This window comes from Apium graveolens, unplaced genomic scaffold, assembly GCF_009905375.1.
Source record: "Apium graveolens cultivar Ventura unplaced genomic scaffold, ASM990537v1 ctg7920, whole genome shotgun sequence".
Taxonomy (NCBI): domain Eukaryota; kingdom Viridiplantae; phylum Streptophyta; class Magnoliopsida; order Apiales; family Apiaceae; genus Apium; species Apium graveolens.
Genome location: NW_027420740.1, coordinates 157,612 through 174,149, shown reverse-complemented (window position 1 = coordinate 174,149; position 16,538 = coordinate 157,612). Strand labels below are relative to the sequence as shown.

The following is a 16,538-nucleotide window of genomic DNA, read 5'->3' as shown; positions in this document are numbered from 1 at the left end:
TATCTTGAGATAAGCCAGGACCATGTTTCAAAAAGGACTAGACGAACCTTTGAGTAAGTCTTCTATTTAAGGCATATGATTAGAATGGTATTAACCTGCTATCGTTGCTTTGATTGAAACTCTTCTGCAATTTTATCTGCTTCATGTCATGTATGTATGTCAGGATCAGGAGTGTTCTTCATGAATGAAATGGTGATTATGTTACCTCCTTAGAAGGATTTGATACGACATGTATGGACTCCGTATGGTTAGCTATTAAGACTTCATGGAAAATGAATGACTACAGTAGGTCAGTGGTGGACCATAGTAAGGCAGCAATGATTCTGCGAGTATTGAGCTGATTACAACCGTGAGAGTTGTATTGGAATGGGTGTTGAGATTGAGTACCACTAATCGGGTCGTGGTAGTGTATAAGTTATCATTGATAGACTAATTAAGTAGAGTATCTACCTATTGATATTATTCTTTCTTATCAATAGAGAGTCGTATTATTATACGAGGAAGGTTGCGGTGCAAGCATAGAACTCTAGTAACGATGATGTCTAGAATGAGATCCCAGGTTCGATTTTCGAAATCGAGGGAGTTTCAAAGGTGATTGTGTATAAGCTCGAGGAAGAGCATGGGTCCATAGAATGATGGACGGAATAGCAAATATTTAGGCATGTGAAATACGATGCTATAATACTTGATGTTGATAAATACTATATTTTCGTTCTCCTATGACAAACCTCTATAGTTCAGAGGTAGGTTCCAAGCCAGATATTTTGTGGCAGTATATTTTTTTCATATATACAATTCTCTTCAATTCGTTCTTTTCTCTTCTTTTCATTTCATGTAAGCTGAGAAGAACAACCCTTCCAGAAAGGGGAGGTATTGCCGAATGACTATCTATCTGTGTGATAGAAGCCTAGTAGGATACCATCTATTGTTTAATTGCTTGTCAAGTACTAAAGGCTGGCCACCTTCTGTACTAACTATGCGATATAACAAGTGTTCATGATCATAGTGATCTCTCAACAAATTCCTTTACTTCTATATGATTGATCAAACTTTGGGAAATAGAAACATCTGAAAAAGGAGTAGTAAAGTTATGGTGGTATTCAGAATGGAAGCACATTCGTGATACTAAGGTTGACGTGGTTATTAAAAGGTTATAGAGCGCTAACAAGCAAAAGTATAACCAGTATAATATTAGGAACGGAAGGTAGTAGCGATTACGAGCTGGAAAAGAATAGGTATTAAGAAGCAAAAGCTCTAATGCTAAAAGCTATAATAAGAGTCTGTGCAATAGACTTGAAAGAATTTGGAATGATCACTTAACACGGATTAAGTTTTCTTACGACAATAGATCATATGTCATTATCGAGATGTCGCCTTATGAGATCCTTGAGGGAAGACAATGTCGATCTCCCTTATGTTAGGATGAAGTTGTAGAGCGCAAGATGCTCGGACCCGCAGTAGCCCAAAGGGCCATGGATATAATAGATCTAATCAGAGGACGGCTGGTAGTAACCCAAGATGGACATAAGAGGTATGATTTGACTCGAAAGGACAAAGAGTATGAAATAGGGGACCTAGAAATGTTATAGGTATCCCTTGGAAAGGATTGATGAGGTTCGGAAAGAAAGGAAAGCTAAGTCCACAAATTGTTGGACCCTTGGATATATTAAGACGTTTTGGGAAGTTAGCATATGAGCTAGCCCTACCCCCGAACATGTAGTAAGTTCATAGCGTGTTCCACATATCAATGTTAAGGAAGTGTAATTCGGATGCCAGACAAATAGGGGCATATGAGTGCATAGACATGCAACCAGACGTAACCTATATGGAGCAACCAGGAAGGGTTATAGAGTGAAAAGGAACAAGTGCTTAGGAGAAGGATTATCAAACTAGGCAGAGTTTGGTGGTAGGACCACAATGTGGGAAAATTTACTCGAGAGTTAGAAAGTGCAATGCTAAGAGAGTATCCCTATTCATTTTCTATCTGATTCCGGGACGGAATCCTTTTAAGGAGGGGAGACTGTAATAACCCCAATTTTTGGAAATTTTTGAAACCCTTATGAATAGTGTTTTTGCTGAATGAGAAAACTTTTCATGCCACACTATGTAGGGGTTCTGTTATGGATATTCTAAGATCGTATTAGTATTCCATAAAGTAAATAAGTGTATGTAAAGATCGTCAGAATCCAATTCCGAACACTTTGATTTTTCTCGAAAATCCACCAGATACCGAAAGAATTGAGTATAAGGTAACATGATTAAAGGGATTTAAATTCAAGGATTATAAGAGAGGATTATAAAAAGGAATATAATGTATTGAGAAAGGTTAAGGGAACCCAAGTAATAAGATCCCGGGTATGATCCCTCAAACGATCAACGAGAAAGAGAGTTAAGCGAACCGTAAAACAAATAAACGTCCAAGGGGCAAGCACATGCAAGTAACATGAGAAGGAAGCTTCTAATATAAGCTAAAACATGTGGTTAGAAGCAAGGTGACATCATCACACCACAAGAATGAGACATGTGGCAAGAATGAGACATGTGGCAAAGTAGTGATGCAAGCAATGACATAAGCAAGTGAAAACAAGATATTTAGCCAATAATTAACCACAACCATGCATTCTTTGCACAAATATCAAGGCAAGACAAGCAAGCAAAAGCTCTCCCCCATTTCTTTCTTCTTCCATTCGGCCTTTTCAAGAAATGAAGAAATAGATTTTCAAAACTCAAGTTCTAGGCCATGGAAAATTACAAGGTTTGTTTCCTTGGATCCTATATTTCATAACTTAGTTATACCATGAGTTTAAGATCAAGATTCCATGGTTTGCATAGCTAATCCACTCATCAAAGATGATGATGAATAGTAGTGAATAGTAACTTACTTTGATTTTCTTGATTTTCATGAAAGCTTAAGGTTGATTAAGCATAGATCAAGGTTCCTAGAGGCTTGTTAGTGACTACCCACTCTCCAAGGAAGGTATAAACTCTTGAACCCTTAGTTTTAAGTTTGGTTTGTTTGGATGATAATAGTGCTTAGATGAATGGGTTTAGTTTGATGTTGATGGATGTTGGATTGTTGTTGAATTGGTGATGATTTGGTGTAGTTTAAACTTTGGAAATCGTTAGGTTATAGCCGTCGTAATGCCCGATTTTCTATAAACTGTTTTGTGATTAACTGTTGGACCCGAACACCCACTTCTATAAACTAACCACTTCCATGCTTAGATAGGTTATGTTTCAAGCTTCGTTTTGATATGTGGTTTGCTTGAATCCGATGTACGGTTTAGGAGAAACGACCGTTTTAAGTAACGGTGTTTCGCGAACGAACCTTTACCCCTCGCCTTACTTTGAAACCTTGGTTAAGGCCCTTAAATGACTAATTGGAGCATGAAACATTTATGTAGAGTGTGTTAGGCAGTTGATAAGACACTCGCGAAAGAATCGCCTTAAAACTCGTAATGGGTAAATTATTAAAAATGGTGGAGCCGAGGGTACTCGAGCGACTTAAGTAAATCGTTAAGCGCAAAACGAGCGTTAGAGTCTGAGTTGGTTAGAGTATAGATTTACAAGTGACTTTGGTTTAATTCCAACTTACTTGTTGCTTATAGGTTACCAGACTCGTCCCGAGCCATTCGTAACCCCCAGTCGCTCAGGCAAGTTTTCTACCCGATATACTGTTGTTGTGATGTAAATATATGTATATGCATTATCTTGTGATAGTGCATGATTGTTATTAGCAAATTTTGCGATATATTGGAGCATGCTGATATGGTATATATGCATGTCTGTTTCGTAATTGGTTATCTATCTATTGATTTCAATGCTTATAGTTGCATAATACCTATGCTAGAAATAAGCAAGTAGTTGCGTATACCCTTAGTATAGGGGATAAAAGGTGAACATATTTCTAAACCGGGAGTCGATGTTCCCGAGTATATTATATATATATATTTATATATATATGGATATAGTTTTTAAAACTATTGATCGAATAAGGTTTATTCGATACCTTTATTTTACTTAATTGAATATTATTTGAATATTCATTCGAGGGCTTATGACTCAGTTTATTTTATTATTTGAATATTATTTGAATATTCATTCGAGGGCTTATGACTCAGTTTATATTATTATTGAATATTACTTGGATATTCATTTGAGGATGTATGACTCCTTTATTTTATGATATTATTTATAGTATTCATTCGAGGTATTATGACTCCGCTTATTACTTAATAATATTCTTTATTGTATTAAAGAATAAGGTGTCGATAATCAAACTTATTTTTGATTATTCAAATAAAGATATTACTTTCGTATAAGTATATCTTTGATTATTTGCTATTCATTTCAAGTATAAGTTTTCCAACTTCTACCTCAATTATTCTTCATGGGAATATTATTTAAATAATAATATTCAGATATTCCTTTCATATTGGGACTGATTTATTTTATAAATCAGCATTACTCCAAACATTCTTAAAAATGTTTTCGAGTCTTCAAAATGAACTTAAAAAGGGTAGAGCGGATCCCAAAACTTGTTTTCAAATTCAAGATCTTCCATTTTAAGGGGACTTGAATACTCGCTCAAAAATCTAAGGGATCCGGCTCTATGGTGTATTTTATATTCGCAACAAGGTTGCAGTTTTGGTAAATGAATTGATTACTTACCCAACGTTCGGGAAGTAAGTCCATCTATTGAGTCGGCATAAGCAACATGGGCTCAGTGGGCGTCCATGATAGTGTAAGTGGCTCAGTGGGAGTCCATCAAATGCATAAGTGGCTGAGTGGCAGTCCAGCATAAGGTCCTATTGTGACCAGGGTGATGACCAGTGGGGAATTCGTCCATCTACTAGTAGAAAAGGTTACTTATTGGTATCTTTGCCTGATCAGCAAGATATCAGGTTTATGCCAAGGTTTTCTCCTTTCCAAATTCATTGGATATTGCAACTCTGTTTATAATTTTCATAACAGAGGTTTTCAAGGAGTGTATGAAATGTAATATATATAGGTGTATATATATGTCGGGACTTAATGAAGTATCTCGTAACTTCATTATTTATAATGATATTCAAAGATTGAATCTATTCAAATCTTGTCTTGTAGTCTCATCTATGTGAAGAACTTTTGAAACTGATTATAACTTGAACGGTGGTAGTTCAAGTAGTATTTGGGAAAGATATAAGTATATTGAGGTATCTTGTAACTTCATCTTTTAAACTTATATCTAGTTAATGATTGTCTTATGAATGACAAAGATTTTCAGAAAAATGTTGAGACAAGGTTAGATATATGAGATCACCTTGCAACGATTTTTTTTTATATATACAGTTATAAACTGGAACTTTGTGTGTATTATGCATGGAAGAGGACTTCCAATATTTTGAAAAGTATATATTTATATATATACTGAATATTTGCGACTTCATCGCATTAAAGATATAAAACTTGGTTCATTTCTTTTGACCAAGACTTTCCTGAGTACTATGAGAAGGCTCATATATTGTTAATCATTATACATATTATTTTGGTGAGCTTGCTGCTCACCCTTGCTTTCTTCTTTCATCACACAACATCAGATAGACAAGATGAACCAGACCAAGCTCCCGATTCGCAAGCGGTTAGAAAACGTTCGGCAGTCTTCTGGAAGCGTTGATGCTGCTGTAGCTGAGGTAGGAACTACCAATAGGCTAGGCTTTCAACTTTTGATGTACCAGACTTATGTATAATATGAATTGTAATAATGGCAAAGAAAATGTAAATTTATTCAAAAAACCTTTTAAGGTGTATTGGCAGATAATTGTGGAATAAAATGACTTGTGGTTATTTTTGGATGTTCATCTCTGAGACTATAACGTGTGGTGTGTGTTATTGTGGGATCACAGTACAGAGTAGTTGAGTAATTATTAAGATTGGGTGTTATTAAGGGAAATGGAACCCGTGACGACCCGGATCCCCGACCCCGGATCTGGGGGTGTTACAAATTCACTTACACTGTGTGGGGACGCGTCCCCAGAAGGAGCCGCGCCCTGGGAAGATGACGCGTCCTGCGTGTTTGACGCGTCCATATCAGAAATGGCCATTCCTTGAGGTTTTTGGCTTGTAGAAGGGATAATTTCGTCGTCCGTCCAATCTTCGATGGCGGCCCTTGTATGGAGAGTTGGAGTTCTTTGCCTTTTGACTCCCTTCTTTTCCATTCTTGAAATTATGGGAACATGGTCCATGGAGTCGGAGCTGGAATCAGACATTATAGAGTTTTTTTATTTAAGGGAACGAAAGACGCGTCTTTCTGCTCTAAGGAAGGAGTTTGTCCTGTGGATGTTGGGAAAGTCGGGTTTAAAAGCTATCAGATGTGGGGAGTAGATTCCGAGGCGTTTGTTGAGGGCTTTGAATGGATGAAATGGTGAGAAGGAGGACGCGTCCTCCAGCTGCAAAAGAATGAATAAAAATTTGAGGACGCGTCCATTTTTGTAAAAAAAAATAATAATAAAAAAAAGGGAGGAAAATGGAAAAAAGGATACTGGAAGGGCGCGTCCTAAAAATCTACCGCAGGGGGTGTGCTACAATGACGCGTCCTAATAAACCTTTGGCCCTATATTACCTTTGTTTGGGACAGCTTAAATATGTCTTAAATTAGGAGATACAGGACGCGCCCTATCGGGAAGACGCGTCCAACATGATTATAATGGTGGAATGTTAATCGACTGTTAACAATTTGGGGAAAATATGATGGAATCCTAGAAACATGTAGTTAGGAGATCATGGGAAGCAAAACATGTTATAGTTACAGATATATACACATATACATACAAGGAGAGCTAAGAATGGTGCATGGAAACTCGAAGCATATGAACGGGTTTTTGCTCATTAAACTCGATTTACTTAGTTAAATAAGAAAGTAAAGAAAGATTTGTATACCTGTGAGTTGGCGGTTGGATTGAGCTAAAGAAACAGGGAAATGGATGGATAGATCACCGGAATTTGGACCTCGAAACTCCTGCTTGAAAAGGCGGCAATGGCGGTTGTATGAGAGAGAAAAAGAGATGGTGGCGGTGGTATGGTGCAACTAGGGTATTTATAGAAGAAGGACGACCCTAAGGACGGCAGCTGTACACCACATGCAGAAGGTGAAAGTAAGACGCGGTCTTCCTGTCATGACGCGTCCACATATTCTGAGCCAAATTTTGCTTGGAAAGAAATTCCAATTTGTTTTTAACTGCAAATGGAATTTGGGGGGTAGTTGTTATACCCAAAATTTGGCATTGGATTGACTCGGGTCAATGCGGGCTAATTACAGTCAAACTCAGTATTGCGTTGTGAAAGTGAGGACGGCGTCCAAGTATTGAGGACGTGCCTACTTGGGAAGGGATATGTTACGAGGCGAGAAGAGTGCATGTTCAAGGAAGGACGCGCCCAGGCGTTATGAACGCGTCAATAATTATGAAAGTGCTTGGCAGGTGAAATCTTATGGTGATGGATGCTTATAGGACGCGCCTACCATAGCAAGGATGTGTCGTTGAAGTGGAAATATTGTGCGTGATGGTTTAGAGGAGACGGTGCAAGTCTAATAAGGTTAAGGACGCGCCCTATATTCTAGGACGTGTCCTGTGACTTTACATGTTATAAGAAACGATTAAGCAGGTGTTGGATTTGTGGAGGTTAGGACGCGCCCACTTGGTTAGGACGCGTTCCTGTGTTTGATCTATATACTTTTGATGTTGAATTCAGGGCAAAACTTGTATGGAGAGGAGCAATGGAGGTTATTTTTACTAATGTATTTGTTGTAGGTACTCTTGGAAGAATTCCCTCCTTGAGACGGTCAAGGAGGGGGATGTCCGTGAAAGCTGAAGGCCTCCAGGGTATGCCTGATGATTGAAGGCCTCCTCCTGTATTCACCGGGTGTCCTCGTTGGGGATGTGGGGTTTACTTTGCTGTGTGCTTTGGGAGCTCTGTTCTTGTATTCAACGGGGTTGTCCTCGTTTGGAGAACTTTGGAGTCATCCTGCAACTTTGCACCCAAGAGCTGGGATCACCGTCCTGTTATCTGGTGGGTTATCCTCATTCGGGGGACGGGGACGCGTATGGCACTGGGTGTGAACCGTGGCTATATCTGCGTTCATAATCAAGGGAGATAGCTGTAGCGGAGTGTTATCACTTGCGCAGGGAGATATGCACTATCCGTGAAGTCCTGCGATTATGGACGAGCCTTGGGCTTCGCGGTTGGGCCTCATAGTTGGACATTCCTAATAGCTTAGCGGAGGATGGATATCGGATGGGCTTCTACTGGGCTTAGGAGTAAGAAGTCTAATTCATTAGACTTCCTGTTCTACGAGAACTACGTCAGGCTTGATCCCTATATAAAGGGTACGTAGGCACATTGAGAGGGTAAGAAGTTGAGAGTTGATAAGAGAGCCACCACTTACTCTGATCAATCTCAGCCTAAAACAAACCACAATCATACGACACACCGCTTTAAGTTTCCGGCAAAGAACCAATCGTCACAGATCTTAGTTCCGGCGAGAAACCTCAATCTTTGTTGTTACCAGATTCCTCCGTCAACAAGATGTTTTAATTGCATACATTATTTTTTTTTAACAAATCAATCAAATAAAAGGTGGCGCCAAAGGAATCAACGCGACAATTTAAAATGAACAGATAGAGTATAATCTCGAAAAACTAATAATCTCCAAATATGTCCCCCAAATTTTACCAAATTACTTGGCATGACACCTGGCAACGTCTAATTGTGGGCGCATATATATAAACGCGGAGTCCATATCATTATTATTAAACCTACCAATATTCCACGTGACACATCAGCATTTAGAAAATTTTTGGAGTAAAAATTTGGGGGTACCTAGCATTACTCAATTTAAACCGGTTTCATTTCGGTTACTTTTGAGGAAACTCATAATTTCTCGAATAATCGGTTCAACTTTCGGGGAAAAATCTTTTTTCCTCGTATAAGCTCGATAACATGCATGTAATTTAAAAATTCCAAACACATGGTGTTTCATTTATAGAATGTTGAAGTTGTAATATGTAAGGTGTACAACAGAACAAGGCAATGGAAAGCCTAAAAGGTGGTCTAAAAATGTGGGAAAATCATTAAATTTCAATGATTTTACAGGCACACCAGCTGCTATATAAAGCTGTTAATTACAACAAGAAAATTTGAGCTCTTTCCCTGAAGAAGAGCCTCAGGCATCTTCTTCTTGAAATGTATTAAAGAGCATATAGAATAGTTGCAATAAAGGTAAAAAAAAGATTGATAACTAAGAGAGCAAGATACATTTGGGGGGAATATATCTTTAGCTGCGCGATCTCATTTTTATTGTGTTGCTGTTAGCTAGCTAGGCATGGCAAGACCTGCATTAGTGCAGTGGCAACATTGTTGTTGTCGGTTTTCTGTCGCGGTGTTTGCTGAGGATCCTTATGTTTATTGGACCTGGCATGTTAGTTATGGCACAATTTCTCCGGCTTGGTTGTGCCTGTACAGGGATTCTGATCAATGGCTTGTTTCCTGGCCCGACGATAAATTGTACTTCTAATAACAACATTGTTGTTAATGTGTTCAATACACTTGGATGAGCCTTGTTGTTTACTTGGGCTGGTGGCAGCACAGGAAGAATTCGTGGCAGGATGGTACTCCGGGTACTATGTGTCCTATTCAACGCTGGATGAATTTTACGTATCATTTCCAGGTTAAGGATCAGATTGGAAGCTATGTTTATTTTCCTACAACAGGGATGCTGAAAGCTGCTGGAGGGATTGGCGCGCTTAATGTCCATAGTCGTGCTTTAATTCCTGTTCCGTTTGATATTAACCCTGCTGACGAGTTCAATGTCTTGGCCGGGGATTGGTTTTAATAAGGACATAAGCCCTAAGCGACTTCTGGACAGTTTAGCCTATTCGATTGGCAGGCCTGATGGTGTTCACATTAATGGAAAGAGCGGAAGGTTGGGGAGGCTGTAAGGGAGCCAATGTTTACCATGGAGCCAGGGAAAACGTATAGGTTCAGACTTTGCAATGTTGGTTTGAGGACTTCTCTCAATTTCAGGTTTCAAGGTCATCCGATGAAGTTGGTTGAGTTGGAAGGCTCCCACACGGTCCAAGACCTTTTTGAGTCCCTCGACGTTCATGTAGGCCAGTGCATGTCTGTTTTGGTGACTGCTGATAAGGAGCCTAAGGATTACTACTTGGTTGCTTCTGCCAGGTTCACAAAACAGCCTCTTAGCACTGTTGCTGTTGTCCGTTATGCCAACAGCAATGGAGCTCCATCGACAGAGCTTCCACCACCGCCCCCAGAGAATACTGCTGGAGTTGCGTGGTCACTCAACCAATTCCGCCCCTTCAGATGGAAACTTGACAGCCAGCGCTGCTCGCCCTAATCCACAAGGATCTTACCACTATGGCCAAATCAACATCACTCGCACTATTAGGCTAGCTAATTACTAGAACCATTGTTGATGGAAAGCTCGCTTTGGCATCAACGGTGTCTCTCATGGTTGAGCCCACTACTCCCTTGAAGCTGGCTGAGTACTTTGGAAAGGCTCACTGGATGGTTCAAGTACTAACTATTGGCGATGAGCCACCAGCACACCAGAACAAGGTGATCTAGCGCCAAATGTTGTCAATGCCACATTCCGTAACTTTGTGCGAAATCATCTTTGAGAATCCAGAGCATACAATCCAGACATGGCACTTGGATGGTTACTCATTCTTGCTGTTGGAATGGAAGCTGGTAAATGGAGCCCGGAGAAAGAGGAAGAACTAACAATTAGTAGGACGGTGTGAGTCGACACACATCCATGTATACCCTAACTCATGGGCTGCAGTCATGACAACATTGGACAATGCTGGTATGTGGAGTCTAAGGCAGATATGTGGGAGAGATTCTACCTCGGACGCAGATGTATGTTAGCGTTCTGTCCCCAGAACACTCCCTCAGGACGAATAGACATGCAACTAACTTCGAGTTATGTGGCATTGTCAAGGGCTTGCCTTTGCCTGCACCATATAACCCCCTAATTTACACTCTCATGCTCTATCTTCATTTATTTTCATCTATGCATCTTAGATGATCTTTTGTAATGATTTGTATGGGATGAGTGCAATCAATAATATATCTTTGCTCTTAAATCATTTGCTCCTGTCTTCTCATTGCTATCAGGTACCTGAGGATGTCATACCAGCAGGTTATCAGATTTGTGCTGATGATTGGCATCTACAAGCAGGGACACTGGGGTCGAGTCCCCGTGTGGGATACCTGGACACACGTATTCCCGTATCGCGACATGCGGATTCTTCCACCGTACTAATCTGAAATTTTATCTTCAAAACTTATAGTCAAAATCTATTTTAACACAACTAAATTTACAAAACTAAGTATCCATGTTGTGGTTAAGTACAAAATTATTGATTACCAAATTCATTTTTGCATAAACTAAAATATTTTACTTGTATTTTGGTGTTTTAGATTAATAAATGATGCATTTGATTTATTTCTCATACAATTTTAGGTTTTTTGTTAATAGGTGTAATTATGTTTAACATGAAATATATATATGAATTTTTTGTTTATTTTTCATTTGTCCCCCCCGCACCTGTATCCCCATATTTTTATATTTGTCGAATTCTCGTATCCCGGGCACTACGAACTCGCACTCGGCACCCGTGTCCTTGCTTCCTGGGTCTTGCAGACAAACTCTGCAACCTCAACCACCAGTGGCCTTCCTACTGATACAGATTCACTTGACCGCAGACAGAGCTTCTTGTTTATTTTTCATGTGTCCCCCGCCACCCGTATCCCCATATTTTATATTTGTCGAATTCTCGTATCCCCCGCACTACGAACTCGCACTCCCGCACCCGGGTCCTTGCTTCCTGGGGTCTTGCAGACAAACTCTGCACCTCAACCAACCAGTGGCCTTCCTACTGATACAGATTCAGCTGACCTTATACAAAAGCTTTTTAGAATCAACAGATTTACTTAAAGGACCTCGCAGTTTCTGACTTTGTTTTCTCATTGCTATCAAGTGAAATTTCGAGATTGAGCAATTAACTAAACAAGAGCAATTTCATAGCCTGAATCAAACCTTATCAGGGTGCTAGTCTGCTTAAAATGCCATTATACGAGCAGAAGATGTATTTTGTATATGCTCTTCGATGCAAGAACTTTATTTGACAGATTGATTGAAATTACACGCTCAGATACAATACAAATGATCAAACTCCAGTAATTAAACGACACTCGTGACAAGGCACGTACATAAAATCAGAAATCTCAGCAGATCAAGCGTTTTTTTGTTGAATGCACCAGCTTCTTCTAATCACCAGATTCCCTTCTGAATGCTGCTCACTTTCGCAGATTTGCTGCTTTTACTCTTAGCACCACCTTCTTTCTTCTTTCCCCTCTTTAGCTTCACTTGCTGCTCCGTTTTCGCTTCTCGTTTATCGAAGATTTTCAAAATGCACACCAGGATCATTATAGTATTATAACTCCCATCAATCATTAAAGAGTTGTTTTATAGCCTGGAAAATTACTATTGACCAAAGCCGAAAAGGCTCATCCTCTGATCATCCTCATCGTCTGCTATCAACATCATGATCATCTAACTCGCTTCGCATTGTTGACTCCAACATTGCTACAGCCAGTGTTATGACTCGAAACGCCATGATCATCGTCTGTCTCATCATCATTATCCATCATAGTGGCTCGTATCGCCTCGTATGTGCAGCTTGTGCAGGTGTGCAGTCGACGATTGATTGCGGAAATCATGTCTCGGGTCTCGTGATCAACCATCTTTTTTTTATTCTCTCCCTCATTTTAGAAATTATAATTTTGCAATCAAAGAGTGTTGAGGTTTTTAAAGAGGACAAGCTAAAGAATGTGGTGCCTTTTCTTGCATGCAAATAAATGTATCGGTGCTCTTGCATTTGATTCAGATAGCTTTTATTACAATAACAATGAAGAAAGGAATTGCTTGATCGTTACTTCATTCGATACTCTCGGAAAGTTAGAGGGCACGTAAAATGAAAAATGATCCTTAATATCACAATTACGGAGCAAATGGTAAAATACCACAAGGGAGAAAAATGAACTTTATTATCACAAATAAACATAATTAAAACCTGCGTTTATCAACTATTGTTTCTATTAATGCGCCTTGAGCTGGGCCGGTAGAAATTTGAAAATAACACATTACTCACATGGGTTGTTAATTCTGAAAACGCATTAAAATGCGTTTACACCATGAACGCATCTTTTAGATGCGTTTTCAAAATTTCAATTTTTTTTAAATTTATTTTATATTCTAAAATTAATATTAACGTAAATAAAAAATGTGTTTTAAAAACGTAAATGAAAAATACGTTTTCAAGTGATAAAAAGGGCAATTTTCCGGATTGTGAGATTTTGGGCCATTTTTCTAAAATTGTAATAAAAATGACCAATACAATATAAAATCTCTTGTTCTAGCGATATTTTTCTCGTTCAGTTAAAAAAATTTATTAAAGAGTATGACAATTAAATAAATAGTTGGGCTAGACGTATCAAATTGGGTATTAAAATTTGTTCCTCGATACTTGTGACTTGACAGTTTGAGATTATTTATTGGTGAGATGCATAGTCCACTCCTATTTATAGTCAACAGTGACACTTGTCATTTGGGAACAATTTAAGTGTAGGACAAAATTTATTAAATTCTTAAAAAATGGTTAACATATATTCACTATTTTAAGTAAATATAATCACATATTATATTATTTTTATTAAAAAAAATGTTAGGTAATCAAAAAAAATCCCAAATTTCATATAGTTTGCTGTAATTGGGCCTATCTTACTCTCCAATTAGCTCCACATGAAAAGTGTGGAGCTTCAAAATATAAAATCTTCAAGTTGGAATTCAATGTTTGGATCAGGCCCATTTTGACCCAAAAAGCTCTTGATTCCGAGTACTTTGGTCCATAAAAAATAAAAAATTGACATTCTATTAGATTAGTAGAAACATCCAAAATTAGAGTATAATTGTATCGGATAAGTGTTTAAGAATTTATCATATGTCGTTTCAGGTGCTGATTCGACCCTCGCTAATTCCGACGGATACTAATTTGTAAGATTATAAGTTATATTTGTCAAAAAAATCGCAAATCAGGTTATATTCTTATGTATGAACTCCGGAAACAAGTAGGAGATGTAGACAATTCATAATAGTATTTATTAGAAATTGAAAAATGTAAAGGTACAGTACAGTTTATTCAACTGGTTAGAAATTGTTGTACGTAAAATGCGGGAGATGTGCATGCGTTACTCATTTGATCTAATTTTGTTGTTAGTTTCAACTTTCAAATGCCTGTGCAATGTGCATCATTTTCCTGTTCAATAACTGCTCAGGTCTTAATCAAGGTCCAAGCAAATCACTGACTCTTACTTTAGTTCGTCCATTTTGAAGCCCCTCCATTACTTGATCAAGAAACAACCGATCATTTCCTAGTCTAGATCATCTTACCTACCGAGGATTCAGAACAGAGGGGCCGTTGGGGAAGTGCGGGATGTGTCATCGCATAGGCCCCGAAAATTCCGAAAATGCAGGTTCACGAATTTTTAACACTTTAGGTTCAGTGGAGACACGGATAATATTACTTATAAATCTAAGTCAAAAATATAATGTAACATGTATATAAATATTATGTTAAAAATATATTAAAAAAACAGAGTGCTGAACTTTATAAATATAGTGTGGTAGTTAAATTGTAACATGATTAAAATCTAACGTGAAAATTTTATTTAAAAGAATAGAGTGCAGAACATATCGCACAACTTTATAAATATAGCGTAGTACTTCAAATTATAAAATTTAGTACTTTTAATCGTAAATAAAAAATATAATGCAACATGCAGAATAAAATATGAGGCAAACATCGATCGCTCATTGTCCCTTTGTGGTCCTGTTCATTTTGGCCTTACAAGTTGTACATGTCTATTTCACGTTCATAATTTCACGGTGTGTATTCACTTGTACCAGTTCTTTTTATTAGCGTTTAATTTAAAAGCCTGATTTATAGCGGTTGTATAATTGTACGGTATTAAAATCATGTACGTCTATTTTTGTAAATCGATGTGGGGTTGACACCCTCTTAAATAAAGAAACTTAGATAATAACATTTGTATTGCTATTATTACCGTCGCTTGTCATTTTTTTGGCCTCATCAGTTAAATTCGTCCCGTTAATAAATGTACTCCTAAAAAACGAGACTATGCGATAATTATAAATTTTCTTTGTTCTTTCCGTGTAAACATGAATTTCAGCCTTAGTTAATTTTTATTATAATTAATTAGTAAAAAGTTATGTAAATAAAAAATAGATACATGTTTTGATCAGAAGAATAGTAAAAAAAGTGAATTACTATAATTAATTAGTAAAAAGGTATGTAAATAAAAAATAGATACATGTTTTGATCAGAAGAATAGTGAAAAAGTGAATTAAATAACGTAAGGAGAAAAATATAAAAATAAAATTTGACCAGTTTTCCGAATTTAGAATAGCATCGTTAAAGTTTAGAACCTTTTATCAATTTATCAACTATCGATACCCTAAAGAAGAAGTGTGAAATTAACCAAGTCTAAACAAACTTTTTAAAATATATGTGCACTGTGTTTTTCAATATACATTCTCTGTTCATTTACATATGTGCATGAACCGGCAGCTATGAATAATCTAGATCATAGTCTTTTATCAAATAATTATACTCGGCCTCAAAACACCACTGAATATATTCTTTATTATATATAAAAAAAATGTGTGGTATGTGGGTGCGAAGTCTCCCGTTCACAACATAATGCTGGTCCTAAATATGGGCGACACATTACTCGTTACGAGATACGTTAATTGTAGCTAAAGTGTACTCTCCGTCTAGGGGTGTAATCGAGCCGAGGCGAATACTGCCGGACTCGGCTCGAACTCTATTAAAATAGTTCGGACTCGAGCTCGAGCTCGATCGAGCCTGACCAATTTTAGTTAATCACGAATTTATTTATTTTCTATATAGTTGTTACAAATTTTTTAGTTACTCAGTAATAAGGGTGTAATCGAGCCGAGCTGAGCCGAATACTGTCAGGCTCGGCTCGAACTCGATTAAAATAATTCGGAATCGAGCTCGACCTCGACCGAGCCTTTAATTTCAAGTTCGAAACTCGGCTCGTAAAGGTTCGGTAGGCTTGAGTTCGGCTCGAAAACTCGAATTAATTTACTAAATATTAACAAAAATTCGAAATATGATCGGTTCGACTAGAGTTCGGCTCGATAAAAATAAATAATATATAAAAAATATTAAATATTTACATAAAAATATATTTATATTAAAAAATAATAGAGGCTCGATAAAACTCGTGAACCTTACGGGCCGAATAATTTGAAGCTCGAGCTCGGCTCGGTTAAAAAGTAAAAAAGCTCGAGCACGAGTAGTTCACGAATAGTTTGGCTCATTTACACCCCTATCTCCGTCCCTCCGAAATATTTAGGTCACGGAGTTTAAAAA

General features: G+C 37.8%; 1 pseudogene; it reads left to right on the top strand.

The window, feature by feature from the left end:
- Positions 1-3,225: 3,225 nt before the first annotated feature.
- LOC141704501 (L-ascorbate oxidase homolog) lies at positions 3,226-11,325 on the top strand (annotated as a pseudogene).
- The last annotated feature ends 5,213 nt before the right edge of the window (positions 11,326-16,538 follow it).